Source organism: Athene cunicularia (genome assembly GCF_003259725.1).
Source record: "Athene cunicularia isolate RWA chromosome 2 unlocalized genomic scaffold, athCun1 chr2_part1, whole genome shotgun sequence".
Lineage (NCBI taxonomy): Eukaryota > Metazoa > Chordata > Aves > Strigiformes > Strigidae > Athene > Athene cunicularia.
In genome coordinates, this window is record NW_020799095.1 from 65076396 (window position 1) to 65092079 (window position 15684).

Sequence of the window (15684 nt, forward strand, 5' to 3'; positions counted from 1 at the left end):
TGTTTCAGCCTGCATGTAGGCTCCCATGAGCTCTTTTTGCAGGTCAGTCTATTATTATTGCTGAAATTGGGATGAAATATCCGAGAATCAAGGTAACCTTCCTTGCAAAGAGGAGAGACGTAATTTACTCCCTCCTACACATCTCTCTCTATCATGGGTAAGAAGGATGCCTGCACCTCCTTGCAGACAGATGGGCTGGGAGTCAGCTCTAACAGATATTTAGCAACTTCTTTGTAGGACCATCCAAATTCTATTGTAGTCAATGGAAACTCCTCCACTGTTTTAGTGGGAATTGGTGTGGCCTTGAAAGGCTCACACCTGTGAGACTCACACTCAGACATACCCTTTGGCCTCTTCAGAGGATTTGATTTGCTGAGCAATTTAATCAGTGGGCAAGTTGGAATGTTGAAAAAGGCAAGATAAAGCCTTTAATCTTTTCTTTCTTCCCCTGAGTGAGGGGAGGCCTTCTGTAAACCTAAAAAGGTGTTGAAAAGCCTTTCTCACAGGTAATTTTTATCAGTTCAGACAGTGACTCAGTAAATTTTTCAGAAGCTTCCTAGTGGTTTAAGGGTGTAAATCCCATCTGACTTCAGAAATGAGGCTTGGGCAGTTTTCTGCCCTTCAGCCACGTCTTTCTGCTCTTCAGCCAGACTCTAAGGAGGTTTGTTCTCCTTTAAGGGAAATGTAGATAAGAGATTTTGAACAACTCTTTTTAAATCAGAGACACATATCAGACCTGACATGCCACAGGACTGACATGGATAGGGCAAGTCTCACAGCCCAGAGGTCTGAACTGGGAACCTCTGTAAGTATTTTCTAGCAGCAATCTCAAATGTGATACAAGTGGCATTGTCCTAGAAAACATGAACACGCTTAATTGGAGCTCTGGGAGAGCAAGTATTAATGAGATGGATCTATCAGCTTAATAAGAAACTTATTCCCTTTTGGACCATAAGCAGGTTGTTTGGAAAAACACATGCTAACTGAGCGAGGCTGGGAAAATACAGTGTTTTAGAGGGCTCTCCACTGCCATGGTAGAGTGGATATGGCTCTGCCCTGTTAGTGGGGGTCCCCGCAGTAGGACCCCTACCAGCAAGGGTGTCTGCAGCCTGAAGCCTCAGTGTCTTTCTAGCCTGTGAGGTCTGAAATACTCTCAGAATCATCTTGTTTTCAGCAGGACAGGAGGTAGGAAGCCCATAAGGACTTATAGCAGCATCTGTAGTTCACCGGACTCTCTACATACTGACACAGGTTTGAATGTCTTTGCCTTGGTGGGTCTGATCCTCAAGACATTTTCTTGCATGGTCTTCAAACTAGACACAGGTGAAATCCCCCAAGCTTCTTGCAGGGGTGCAAGGACTGCAGGAATAGGCCCTGAATGTAAGAATGCTGTGCAAGGATAGCCTCAACTGGGGTAGTCCAGTCAGACACCTCTTGCAGGGACAGCATTGTTTAAGAAGTATTTCCTGTCCGCCAGCAATGCCACCCTGTCTGCTGAGACACTGACAGAGTGGTCAGATTTTCAGAAGTCCCAGTAAAAAAAACATATTTACTTTGTATTCATGTACTTAACCAGCCATACTGTCTATCCCAGGAAATCCGTAGGATTTCATAAAGAGCTTTGTTACTTAATTCATTTTAAATGGTGGTGAATCTGCAGCTGTAGTGTTAATTATAAATGAAGTAATTTTCAGGAAGTGTCAGAATGCTAGTGCTGAGCACATAAACATCCCAGTGTGCTTGTTTTTCCATGCCTGCTTCAGATCTGACACTGAAATTCCAGCCCTCAGTCCTAATCCTGTTAACACTTAACTGTGTGATTAAAGTTACTCAGCTGAGGATGCTTCAGTGTAGCTGCTTGTGCAGGTAAGGGCTGGCAAAATCAGCCAGTGGTTTGCAAATGTGTAGTAAAAAAAACATCAAGCAAACAAGTCTGCATAAACATAGAGACTTCCACGCCTTGCTTTATTTTCTCTGCTAAAGTACGTGGCAGGACCTGTCTTGGCGATCGCTGGACTTTCATTGTTGGAAACTGGCCGGGCGTTCTGAGGTAACCACAGGTTTTATAACACCAATCAAGGAGTGTAAAAAAACCCTGAACCAGCTGGGTTGTTCAGTCCTAGTGAACTATGTTTAGAGTGTTTACACAGCGCGATTTCATCTTCTCAAGGCCTGCAATGTGAACTGTGGACTCATACTACCCTAAGGGTAATACATATGGTACTTGTGCTTGGCTACAGAAAATAGTCTTTCTTCTACTCAGCTCACTTTAATTAATGTCAGTGTTGAGTTGAACCACTTTTTTTGCATGTTCTGTAACTTGTTGAAAACTTAACCTTTTAGGCTAACATTTTCTGTGCCAGATGACTACCTCAGTCTGATTGTAGAGGGATGTTTCTGGCTGTTCAGCTCTTTCTAGGAAATTTTTTTCCAAAACAGCTTCTTATGGAAGATGTAGCACCATTGCACTTTGGAAATGGAAATCACAATTAGGCAGTGATAACATTATGTGGAAAATCTACTTTCATGCATGCAAGATCTTTTGTAGCTCCTGTCAAAAATACCCAGATTCAGCCAAGTTACAAACCCTTGGAAAATCCCAGTTTGCCCATACCTGATCGAAGCTGGTAAGTTCAGTTGCTGATCTTTTTGATGTTTCTGTCTATGGAGACCGTGCTCTGGTCTATGGCTGCAGGGACTTGAGCGGGAGGTTTCTGACAATGCTGCTCTTGGTGCCTCCTGGCACAGCCACGGAGACTTGTGCTCTGTGTTGTTCACCTCCTGGACCCCAGACATTGAGAAGGAAGGGCATGAATTGTGGAGGTGCCATAAAAAGGTGGACGAAAGCAACCTAGAGAGAAAGATGGAGGCTGGTGACTTGGAGTGGAGAAGATACTTGGGCCCTGCTGTAAGAAACCTGGTCTGGGAGTTGGGCTGGCTGCTGGGGTGAAATGTGGGTTACAGCCTGGCAAGGAAAACTGGGAGATTGTGCTGAAGAGTGGAAAGTGACCTACCGGGGCTGGAGACCAGGGGTGAGGGCACAGGAGCCTGGGACCTGGAACTGGGGTGGTGCCACAGGGGGAGGTGACAGGGGAGATCATTGGTGTGGAGCAGGATGATGGGGTTGCACTGCTGAAATCCTACGCAATTGAAGGGGAGCCCAGGATGCTGTGAAAAGCAGCATGCATTCATGTAATTAAAGCATTTCATTATTTCAGGAGGCACTTGCACAGTCAGCCTTAATTTGGGTGTATTCTGGCTTTGAATGCTTGTGTTTGCAACCTCAGCTTTCTTTTTAATGGAGCTTTTTGTCAGCGATAGGACTATCTGTAGTTATTCTGTAGTGTGCTGGTGCCAAAGAGCCATCATGATACTCTAGCATGCAACTCCCGAACAGTGAAGCAGGTGTTGCACTCAGTAAATTATGATTAAATATCTGCATGTCATTTATTTGTGTTGTGTTTGTATGAGGGCTGCAATTCTCTTAAACGTCGGCTACTTCAAAGGAGGAGAGTGAATTAACATGGATGAATGAGGGGCTGTCTAACTAATGGATTTTCAGTATAGTCAATACACAACAACAAATTCAATGTTGCTTTGGATAACAGAAGAGTTTGGGTTTTTTATATAATCAAGTTTTGGTGATTGCAATTCACTGATGTGAGAACATTTTTCACATCTATATTTACTTTTTTGTTTAATATACAGTGAACTATTAATTATTGAGAAGATATGGGTATGACCGCCCTGATGTACAGTAAAAAACAAGGATCATTTGTATCAGTGTATTTTTCTAAACGTTGCCTTATGATGGTGTAAGAGGAGATAAAAGTGCAGCTCTGCAGATAATTGCCAGAGCTCAAAACACTTTTTTTCCTCCCCGTCTTTCTTTTCTTGACAACTGCAGCAGCAGAGACAATATCCAGGACTGTACAGAGAGTAACCGCTATAGTAGCACCCATGGTGTGTTTTTCCAGCACTCTGTACAGGCAGTAAACCTTCAAAACCCAGCAGGAGACAGCCCTGAGTGCCCTGCTGTTGCTGACCCTACTTTGTGCAGAGGGTTGGACAGGAGGATCTCCAGAGGTCCCTTCCCACCTCAGCCATGCGGTGCCAAGATGGGCCGGTGCCAGGTTGGTACATCTCAGGCACATCCGCACAGGCTGCCCAGAGGCCGGTGGTGAGGTGGTGCCATAGGTGGGACACAGGGGTTTTTGACTCCTCCGAGGTGGCTTCCTGAGACTGGTTTAGGCTGGCCCACCGCTCCGAGGGAGGCATCAGCACTCTGTCCTGGGTTGGGAGCCTCAGGGGGGCTATTTGCCTGTCTTTGGGCACTAAACTTGAACGCAGGAAGCTTTTTCCTCTATCTTGTCTGCAGGGGGAGATTAGCCCAGGCAGAAGGTGACTCATCAGAGTATACAAGGGGCATTCCTGCTCTGAATCACCTCCTGGGACATCTCCCCTTTGATTGTAAAGGCAGACAGATGATACTGAAGGAGCAACTTCCCTACCTTTTGTACCTAAATATGTCAGTGCACCTTCATTTTTAAGGTTATAGTTAGTAGACAATCTATCATAGGAGAGAATTACTGGTCAAATTTCTGTACCCAACCCCAGGACAAAAAGTGGGCTGAATGGCATACAAGTAAATACAGAATTTGTTGCTCTTCTATGGTAAACACATTGACCATATTCTCCTGCTTGAAGCCTGTAATGTTAGCACAGGGGCAAAGGCTCTTCCCTGAACTAGAGATTTATTTTTGAGGGAGAGACTGGGGATTCGAAGCAATTTATTAAACTGAGTTACTGCAAATATGTGGCCTTTTTACATGCCCATTTTCAGGTTAGCAACCTGTAAAAATACTCACTCTGCTGAATATTTTAAAGCATGCAATAAAACAGTGTTTTATGGAAGAGAACAAGGGAATGTCTATGAGCCTGTAAGATTTCGATGAACCAAAATGTTCATCATAACTTTATCACAAGATATCAATATGAGGAGTGACAATTACCTGTGATCAGTGGGGCTTGAACTTCTTTCCACTGATAGATGCCTTTTTAATCTCTACGGGTTGTACTTTAGCCTCGCAGTTTCAGGCCTTCTGTGAAGCTTTTGTGCAAGGCATGAGGTTTGACAGGCCATGATTCAGTAGTGATTTTAATGGTTAATGTAATTTTTTACAGTTAGTCCCAGAGGTCTGAGACCGTAGAAGTCTTAATTTTTTTCCACCGAAAGATGTTACGTGAGCAGGAGGTATTATAAAGTTTGGTTAGGTACTGCTGTGTCACGCATATGTGCTCACTGGCTGCTGGACCAAATGCAGAAGTGCTGAGCTCTCTCTGACTCTTGCTTGGTGAGGGTCAAAGAAGTTTCTTTCCTCTGCCCCATTAGTGATTAAAAAAAAAAAAATAGTAGGGACATTACTGTCCCTGCTTTCTCCTCCTCTGACAGCTTGGCCAATGGTTTCAAAAGCAGCTGAAGGAAAACAGGAAGACAGGAAGATATACAGACAGCATGGTGATATAAACTTTGTTTCTCTAGGAAATGAGGCTAAAAAAAAAGTTCCTGTGCCTCTTAGTAGCAGAATAAACCTTGGGAATATGATTTAAGTCTCCACCGTGGGCTCAGAAACAAAAAGAAATGGATCCCCTATGTGCTGATTATTTTTAAAATGCTCACACGCTCCAGTTTGGTTTTATGATTATTTGGTGACTCGCTCTTGGAGCTGGAAGTTGGACACTGAGGTCTTATATATTGCGTATTAGAGGTCCCTTTGGTGATCATAATGGAGGAACTAGGAGTTAGTTACTGTTGTTACGGTATCGCAGTGCTACCCCAGCACTTGTAGGGATTGCTGCTGTTATCGCCATGAATGATGGGGGACCCCACTTCCCCAGTACGAGCTGTGCTTGAGTGAACATGTCTGAGAGCAATTTGCTCTAATTGACTGTTAGGTATGATGTGCTTATAAAAATTGTTACAAAAATCCAGATGGAAAAAGATCCCCTGATCCAACCAAACTGGTGAGAGAATAGCAAAGAGCAGCAGAGCACAGCTGCCTTTGCATGGTAGAGCGGGGGGCTGTCCTGGCTGTCACTCCATGCCCCTGGCGCTGGATGAGCCCTTTTGCACAGTTTTTATCAGGTGGATACTGAAGTAACTTGATGCCTTTTACAAATCCATGTCCTGGTGAAAAGAGTTTTATTGAAATAAACCGTGTGGAGCAATCCAAAGCTGTAATCTATTTCCCTTCCTTTATTTCAAGCCTACTGCTGGGAACTTTTCAAGATTTCTTCCCTAGAGATTTAAAGACTCTTCTTCACATAACAGGTGCAGCCTGGGAGAGGACAGTAGCCGTGCACGAATCCTCCTGGGAGTAATTAAGCTTCCTTTCCCTTTCCTCTTGTCTGCTGCATCTATCTGGTAGCGCATCTGCCAGGAGCTGTGTACCTACGTTAACTTTAATCCTTTCAGCAGAGGGAGTCAGATGCTAAAATCTCAGCATGTGCGCTAGCCCCTCCGCGATCAGGACCTTGTGTTTGGTTGTTAAAAGCAGGAATACTTGATTCTTTGCTGCCCACTTAACCCGGGTGGGGGTGTATGGGGGTGTTTTGGTCTCAGCTGAGCTTTCTAAACTCTGCTGTAATGATAAAACCATAGCAGCCACAATAGTGATATAATTAACAAAGTCATCGTGCCAGTGCTCTTCAGCATTGCCTTGTGGGATCTGTCTCAGCGAGCTGCTTATCTTTCTCTACATCTGTGTAGTCCTTGGCCTCACTGATGGACATCATTTGCAGCAGTGCTGGCTGGCACTTAGTCAGAGGGACATTTGTTTGCATTTTGTAATGAATTTTCCTCTCTTGTGCCAGTGGAGATCTGGTATCGTAGCACTGCTTGGGGGCATTAACTGACACTTGTTTTCTAAGGAGGAAAGGGGGAACTGATCTAGGGAATGGTAGGAACTTGGCGCACAGAGGCATGTAAGGAGTTGTGCTTCTCAAACTTGGCATCTCTTCAAAACCAGGATGTTACACGATGTTTACCCAACGTGAATTTGGCATAAGGATCTCCTTAAATCGTAAAAACCACCGTGCACCTCCCCTCCCCAGCATCTCAAAGACTTTTTCTGAACAAAATCTGGAGAGCCTTGAGTGGCTGGGGTGGGAGGGTGTGGGTGACAGCAGGCGCCATGGGTCCTGGCCTGGCCCCGAGAGCAGAGGGGGAAAGGCAGGTGGCCACAGTCCCACTGCCCAGCTAAGGGAACCCTCGGGAGAAGCAATTTGGGTGTTTGCTCTTCAGATTAGTCAGCTGGGTGATGATGGGGAAGGGGAGAGCAATGAAATCTTTCCTACAGTCTTTCTATCCAGTCAGCAGAGAAGAGAAAGTCAGCTGCATGTGCTAAAACAATGCCTCTGGTGTGAAATACATGGTGAGAGGTCAGGGATGGTAGTCACTAATACTTCGGAGGTAGACAGGAGAGGGGAACCAGACTCACACTGCTTTGAATCCCGGCGGGGTCGCGCAGGCATCGCATCGGCGGTGTTTGCAGCGGAGGAGGAGGGTTCTCCTTGCGTTTCCTGAACAAGTAAATCCGGCTAATTTACAGACGGGGTTTTGGTGGGGGTCCTTTGTTCCTGGCGGAGGTTTGGTGGTGGGTTTGAGTGGGTTTGGTTTGTTTGGGGGTTTTTTTTGGTTGATTTCTTCTCATTTATGATGACAGTGGAGAAGATATGCGGTAACTGGGATGCTGTCGTTAAGTGCTAGACACCTCGCTGGGTATTTAGAAAACGGCTTTTAGGGTTTTTTTTTTTAACCAGAGCAGAGGAGAGGCGTGAAGTCCCCTGCCCATGTAGGATCCTTGTTCTGCAGAGCAGCGGCACTCGGAGTTTGTTACGGTGTTAGATGCTGCCTCCCGGCTGAGGTCGAGCTGCAAAAATGTGATTTACGAACCCTGCCGACATCCATCACCTGAGCGCTTTGTTCCGACACGCCGTCCGGGGTGTGCGTGGAGGGGCTCCTTCGGAAGCAGCTCTCTGCCTCTTCTGAAATGGGGATACACTTAAAATGTGGATAGCAAGCTGTTAGCTGGGGAGGCGTTAGGTAAGGTGTGTGTTTGTGTAAGAGGTGTCGGGAAAAAAAAGCAAATAGGCTTTTGATAAGGTCCTATTAATTGAACTATAAACTACATAGTAATTCCTCTGTTCTTGTTTCCCCGCTGAAACTCTTTTCCTCCTCACCGATATAGTCCGTGGTTTGTTTGTTCGCTTTTTTTTTTTGTTTGTTTTTGTTTTTGTTATAGTATGTTTCAGAGATCTTTTCCTTTGATACAGATTTGCTTAGGTTTTGGGTCTGATTGAGGCCGCTGGAAGGTACTTGTAACCTTCCAACTTCTGATGTATAAAAGGTTCTGGTTTTAGCATTTCATACCCAGGCTGGGTTCACGGGCCTTTCTGAAATGCCCACTGAGCCTGAACTAATGCAGAGCTCATGGGATGATAATAATAGCAATTTAGGAAAAAACCTTCTGCTGGAAACGCTATTCCTGGCTGTTCCTGGCCGTGTAACGGTGCGCGACTGGATTTCAGTTTCTCGTTGATTGCATGAAAGGCGAAACGTAAAAGTAGCCCTGACCGAGGTCTACGGAGCTAGGTGCTGTCGGTGGCACTGGTGTGTCCGTGACTGTCGGGACCGGGCTCTGTGGAAAATTCCCGCCACGCACATGCATTTTTGGCAGTACAGTTAAAAAGCCCAAACCTCTGGTTCAAACCTGTAAGGTCTGTCAGAGGGTTTGAACAGCTTGCCAGGTATGTAAAGACAAATGAAAAAGATGTTTGTTTTCTCCTGCTTGTCTGGGGGGAGGAAAGTCGGTTGAGCCACACTTGGTGGAAGTTTTATTCGCATGTTATGAAGTGTCTTTGGGAGTACTGGACAGTGCTGTGGATTATCCAGATTAGAAATGCCCGCAGGGCAGTAACTATTTCGGCCTCAATCCAGTGTGTTTAAATTATATAAGCAAACGCGGTAACATGGAACGAGCAGCTCACCCAAAGACATGCTATGGCTTAACAGAGCGTGCAGGGAACGAACAGGTAGATGCTTTTGGGCACTGGGTCACCCTTCCCAAGTGAGTCACTTGGGCCTCTGGCCTTGCCAAATCCCTGGCTATGTTTTTGCCGTACTTGTTCCTGGCTCCAGTTCAGGGTTCTCCCCTTGACCCCTCGATGAATTGGAGCAGGAGCTCCATCAGCCACAGTCTGACAGAGGCTTCAGCAGTTTTAACTTGAGTCACGTGTGTTGTCCCAGTGAAATTAAAGAGGGATACTCACAAGCAAGCCTGCACGCAAAGGTTTTAATCTCAGGACTGCCTCTCCTAAGCTTTCCATTTACATCTTTTTTTGCTTGCATGGTGCTGAGAACAAATACCATATTGTGTTTGGGTTCAGTATGGAAGAGCTGACCGTACTTGGAACCAGTACTGACAGAGTAGGGGCACTTCTCTGCTGGAGTTTTATGGAGGTTTAGTTTGCACTTGGGACCTGACGTCATGCTGGAAACTAATGAAGCTTATGCTCCCTAAGTGCTCAAGCCATCCTTTCGAGCAGAATTTAGTTTTCTAAGTCAGTGAAATATTTTTCAGACCGTGACCACAATCAGTGGATGGTGCCTGGAGGATACAGGTCTAGAGAGATGCATGTGATCTACATGATGCCCTGATCAGTTGGTGTGATTTTACCAAAGACCCGGTGATGTGTGATTTTGACCACATGGCCATTGACTTTGGGACCTGGCTGAGGTCACCGGCCTTTTAAAAGGGTGCTTTTACATTGCCTTATGTATACCAGTATCTATTTATTTGTCAGCCAGTTCTGCAGCCCATCTGTGCAGCAAGTAGCAGTTACTCAGGCAAGTAATTCCACTGGCTTGAGCGTGGTTATTCAGCCGAGTAAATGGTGTGCTGTCTGAGTTCAAGGCAGTAGATTTTGGGCGTCAGTGCTCTCTTTTTGTGGAGTATGTGAGAAACTAATTTCCAGAGCCTGGGATCCTGGCATGCCTTAAATTCCCGCCTGTTCTTACACTTTGCCTCTACCGGTGGGTGGGTGGGCTGGAAGTGCGATGGGAGGCTGGGCTTTCCTCCCTTTTACAGTAAGCAGCTCTTGCAGAGGAATTCCACAGCTGTTTCTGAGTCTATCCAGAGTTGCCTGCTTGCTTTGCCGATTCTATTTTCTACACAAATAAGGTTTGCTTGCTGCTGTGCTGGGCTCTGCGAAGGGAGCAGAGGAGCCCTTGGAACCGATGTAGCTTCCGTAGCACGGTCTGTCAAACTGTGCGAAACCTTTCGAGCCCTCATCAGCGCAAGCTAGTCGTGCAGCATCTCCCCGTGTCCTGGGCTGGCCAGGGCTCAGCATTTGCTGGTCCGACCGCAGCAGGGTCGACCCCTCAAAGGGACCCTCCTGGTGCCGGTGGCCAAGCATCCGCAGCATGGGCTGAGGGACGCTGGTGGCCAGGACAGAGCTGCTGAAATCTCTGGGATGAGATCACCTCCAGGGCTGGGGCTTGTGAAGGAGAGAGGAGCCCCAACAGCTTCCACACTTAGGGCCGAGTAAAAGTCCTTCAGCCCTGACAGGGCCTTTCACCTCGGTCAGATGCAAATGACTTTGCCCTCCCTGTCTTTCTGCTTCGGAAAGTGCCCCTCCAGATGTAAATGAGCTTGCAATTTGCCCCTTCCTGCTCCGGAGGCATAAAAGCCTGGGCAGTTACAGAGTTTACCTGTGTGTGCTGTACAGCTCGCAGACTTGATTGAACAAGTTGTTGTTTCCTGGGACGTAGAGCAAACGTCACTAATCAAACGCGCCATAATTTTAATCTAGTTTTATTTTATTTAATTTTAACTTAGTTTCCCCAGGAAATGAGTTCAGTCTGTCTCCTGCCCTTTGTGTTTGGCCAGTTGAAACCAGATTGTGCCAATGGTTGGCGGTCTTGAAGATCGTTAATGTCCCACTTGATAAGATTAGTGGCTGGCTGGGACATCTTTGAAGCAGCATGCTCTCTGAAGAAAAGGAGACTGTTTTCAGCTGTTCTTTCTTCCTTCTGCCTGTTAGCAGCTGCCCAGACAGGCATTGCATGTGTGGTGGTCAAACGTTCAGCACATCTGTAGCCCTGGCCACCTCTTGAGGTGTAGGTGGCCTCCAGGGCAGGGGTGGGTGTGGGGTAACACTGGAAGGAGCTGTGGTGGCTGCGATGGAGGGGCAGGAGGGCAGAGGACACAGGTCTCCAGCAGGTGGGACCTGTTTGTTATGCCTCCTCACAGCATGGCTACCCTTTTGTTTGTCAAGCTGAAGCCACTTGAGATTCAGGAAGGCTGGCAAGCTGACAGCCATAGCTTGGAGCCTGTTTTTCTTGACCTTCAGGACACCTTGGGCTGAACAGAGGTGAGCATCGGAGCAGATGGGAATGTGCAGAGGGGGGTGTGTGTGTAAACTTGCACGTGTGCAATGGCAGCATGATTATCTGGGTGTTCACCAGCGTCATACTGTTGAATTCAACGATAATTTGACACTGATGAAAAGATGACATTCGGCGCCGTACATTTCTCCCAGAATAGCTTCCGTGAGCGAATACAGTCTCTGATTCCCACACGGCCTCCTCCCCGTGGTTGCTTTAGGCAGGTGTATACTTGAGCTGATGCCGTCCTGTGAGACACCAGAGACGTGCTTCTGTATTGCTGAGCGCCCCAGTGTCGGTGCAGCTAGTCTGGCATGGGTGTCTTGGGTGGTCTGCCTTGGAAATCTGGGACAAAACTGTACTAGGAAAAGCAGTCTTGCCCTCACTCAGGCTGTGCCTGTGCTGGACTGCTTTTCAGTATAGCCGCACTGGGCATGTTTCTTCCAGACCCGGACTGAAGGAAAAGACAAGCATCTTTTCAGGCAGCGGCATAAGAAATAGGAGCATCAGGGTGTCAAGGAGCATATGTGTGAAGCACATATTCCTCAGCCAGTGCATGTTTTGCTATCCTCTCTGTTGCTGCAGGTCTTCAGATAATACATGCCTGTTGTCTTGTGGCATGGAGCGTGGCTCCAGAGATCGTCAGTGTCACTCTCTAGTGTCAAAATATTAAGCGTCACCCTTGAGGGCCATGCTGAATCTCAAACACCTGTATGCCACTCCTTTTCAGGCAGCCTGTGATGCAGCTAAGATCAGATGCATCTGTCAAGGTGAGGTGAAGGAACTGTGTAGCTGGCTCCCTGTCATGGGTTACAGAGGATGTGGAGCACCAAGCCACGCCAGCAGGGCAAAGGGGGGCGCTTGTCCCTCTTCCCTCACACAAACTCTGCCTGCTGGAGATGGGGCTGGGCACCTCTGGCATCTGAGTGTAAGCTTCTACATTATTAGAGATGCAGCATTTAGTGAAGGAGAATGTTGCTTCCCTTCCTTTCCCCTTTGTGGACACCAACCACTGGCAGTGTGTCATGGTAGATGACTGTTAGCTAAGAATGGGCTCTTGGGCTTGGACCAGACATCCTGTGCAGGTTCTTCCTCTGATGGCACCAGCCACCCAAGCTTCAGTGTGAGAAATGCTGAAACAGGCAGTCGTGGGGTAGAATGTTGCTGCTGTAACATTTCTGCCTGTTCTTGTTAACTGTGTTGTCCTAACTGTATACATTTAGTGATGGTGTAGTGCTTTCTCTGTTAGGTTTTAAATGAAATTAAGCAGGTTGCATGCCAAGAGGGAAGGATTGCAATGCCTCCACCACCACAACAGACTTTTCCACAGTGGAGCTTTTCCAGAAGATGTGCCCTGGAGAGAACTGGTGTTGCCTGTGTGCCTGGGACACTGCAGGCACTGACTGGCTGCACCTTGGGGACTTGATAGCTCTGGGTTTTTTGCAGGCTCTGCTCTCTGAGGATGGGGAAAGATGGAAGTGAAGCTTGCTTTCTTAGGAACAAAAGAGCTTGTAAAGCTTGTGGTAGTAGCTGCCAGCACCCATTAGACAAGGTAAAAATACTGCTTAAGAGAAAGAGTGTGTGTGTGTTTACAAATAGGGGCATGCAAAGACAAAAAAAAGCACGAAGCCTAGATAGTGAGCATGCTGTCAGACACACTGCCTCTTGCCAGTGAATATCATCTGTGAATAGAACAAGTTAGCTATTGCAGCTGCTTTCCCTCATGAAGCAGGGTGAGCCAGACTCGTCTGACTGAGAGGTACGTTGGCAATTTGCCTGAAGTTCGAGGCACACAGGGTAATTTACTTAAAGAACCCAATATAACAATTATCAGCCAGGATGAACACATACAACCGTAAGGTTTGCTTGCAGTTGTGTTTTCTATGACATGCTCTCAGAAGTTGCTTGTTGGCTTCATTCTTCAGTAAACCCAGCCTGGAGGCGATCAGCTTCTTCCCTGACCAGCACTTAACAGCAATACTTAAACAAGTTTTAATGTGGGAGGTAGGAGGGATTCAGTGGCTTGGGCAAAAGGCTGTCAGTGGGTTCATTTGGGATCCAGCCTTGGGAGCTTTCCCTCTGACCTTGGGCAGAGTACATCAGCTGCTCAGTGCCTCCACTCTTCAGATCTGATCGGTTACGATTCGTTTCAGAGCAGTTGATTGATATTGGTCTTGGTTTCCTTGTCTGAAATGACCCCAGAATCCCCAAATGTTTGTGCATGGAATTGAAGTTGAAATATAAAGTCTCCCTCTCCTCCCTGCTCTTTACTTCGGATAAAGGTGGAAGAAGGAGGGAGTCGTTCACAGCCATCTGCTGGAAGCATCAATCACTCTGGGAGCAGTCTGCCAGTTGTTCCACACATTATTAATGATGAAAAGATATAAACATACGAGCTCATCATTATGTTGCATTTAAATTACTTACAAAATAATGACATTAGGAGAACAATGGGGTTACAAAATCAGGCGGACAAAAGCAAGGAAGTGCCAAGACTAACGTTGCATAGCTCGCCTTTGCATCTGCATTATGATACAGTCTTTAATTCTACGGTTGCATCATTTTTTTCCTTTCACAGAGTCCTTTCAGTGGATAGGTAATTACTGCATAATTCATTTTCTTTTCCCCATATTTACTTTCTGCATGTGTCTCCACATCTATTTATTTTACACCCCACCCAAACCTTGAACTGAGCAGTACTGCTAATTCCTTCCTGGGGACTTTGCAGGTGGGCAAGTACTACTTCTTGCAGCATCTCAGGAACAGGTAGTGTCATCGTTTTCATAGCTGAGGAATGGAGTCAAAGAGCAAATAAAGCTCAAATGATTGAAACGCCTTCAATTTTGGCTGCCTCAAAGAAATACTTGGGTATGATTTTATTTTTCACTCACTCCAGAATACTTGGCATGATGTAGCAGTTCATCTGCTGGAAGCACAAGGATGATTGACCTCAGCTGTAAGTCTCGGCACCCTTGCAGTTATCTATAGATGTCTTGCTTTGCAGAGGGCTGGGGACTGCCCTGTTAGGAGTCACCTGGAGAAACACTGGTTTCAGGGACTTGCTGAGCATCTTACAAAGACTGTGGAGCTGAGGAAGTGATAGTTCCTGCCTGCAGGCAGTATGTCCAACTTCCTCATGCAAGGTGGTTGTCTCTTTTTCTTCCTGCGTTTCCTCATTCACTAATCCTCCTAACCTCCACTGAGTGAGGCAGGGTTTGAGAGACAGCCCTCGATTTTATCACACAACCATGTATTTTTCCCAAAGCAGTTGATTTCCAGGACTCAAATGATTTGTGATCATTGAATTGGAGACAGCATCAGTGCAGATGTATACAGGAGATGGGTGAAGGTTGTATGGGCAATCTCATTATGATACCTCTTAATTTTGAAGTGCTGAAGTTTGTAGTCTTTGTTTTAAAAACAACATAGCTGGATTTATATATAATTTTATAATTATACAGACGTAAAAGGGGGAGACAAAAATTAGTCCTGTCACATGAATCTACAGTGATCTGGGTCATCCAGAGGGCATAGACCTTTGGTCTGTAGCATTAATTTCTAACCCTGAGATAATGGCCTGCGTAAGAGCACTGTTCGGCTGTGGATAGTGGTAGTTGACAGATTGGGGTGACATGCTCAGCAGGTCATCTGCTGCTGTGTTCAGGGTTTTGCAGCCCAGAGCCAGGATACCGTCAGATCCCATTTAAGGATGGGGTGGGCAGAGCTCTGGTGCTTCCTGAGTCCTCTTTGACTTGCCTGTGTCTGTCCTCCTCTTCCCTCTATGGCAGCCTACTTTCTCATCCTCTTAAATTCACCATCTCCAGTTCCCCCTCCTTCCCCTCTGTTCCTGTGCATCTCCAGCAAATGCCACCTGCTTTTCCCCTTGCTTTCTGATACTATCATTCCAGCCTGTGTCCGTCTTTTGTTACTACCAGTGCCACCTATAATTTTCCAGAGGTCCCAGATCTAGATACCCTGGTAGGGTTGCGTGCAGTCATGATTCCCATTCACATCTGTAATTTTTGCTTGTTCAAACTGTAGATAAAGACTAACCCACTACCTTTGAATGAGGCATTTTAGGGGATTAATCTTCCTTGCTTTCAGTCTAGAGCCATTACTGTAGGCATCCTCTGAGATCAAGCAATGGGTAAATGGCTGATTTAGGCCAACTCTATAAAAATAATTGACATCTAAAGGCTATGCTGTGTTCTGCTCTGCTTCAGTGTTTTGTTGTACTC

The 15684-nt window shown here is 46.3% G+C and overlaps 1 protein-coding gene across 10 annotated transcripts in view; it reads left to right on the forward strand.

The window, feature by feature from the left end:
* The first annotated feature begins 7501 nt into the window (after positions 1-7501).
* The window catches only part of RNF152 (ring finger protein 152), a 51463-nt gene continuing 43280 nt past the window's right edge, over positions 7502-15684 (forward strand). For 8 of the 10 annotated variants that reach the window (XR_003397774.1, XM_026842644.1, XM_026842649.1 and 5 more), the window contains exon 1: positions 7502-7589. The gene's annotated coding sequence lies outside the window, so the exon portion shown is untranslated. Of the gene's footprint in view, positions 7590-8788; positions 8809-15684 lie in introns of those variants that run through there. The other 2 variants (XM_026842652.1, XM_026842656.1) reach the window with 2 other exon arrangements.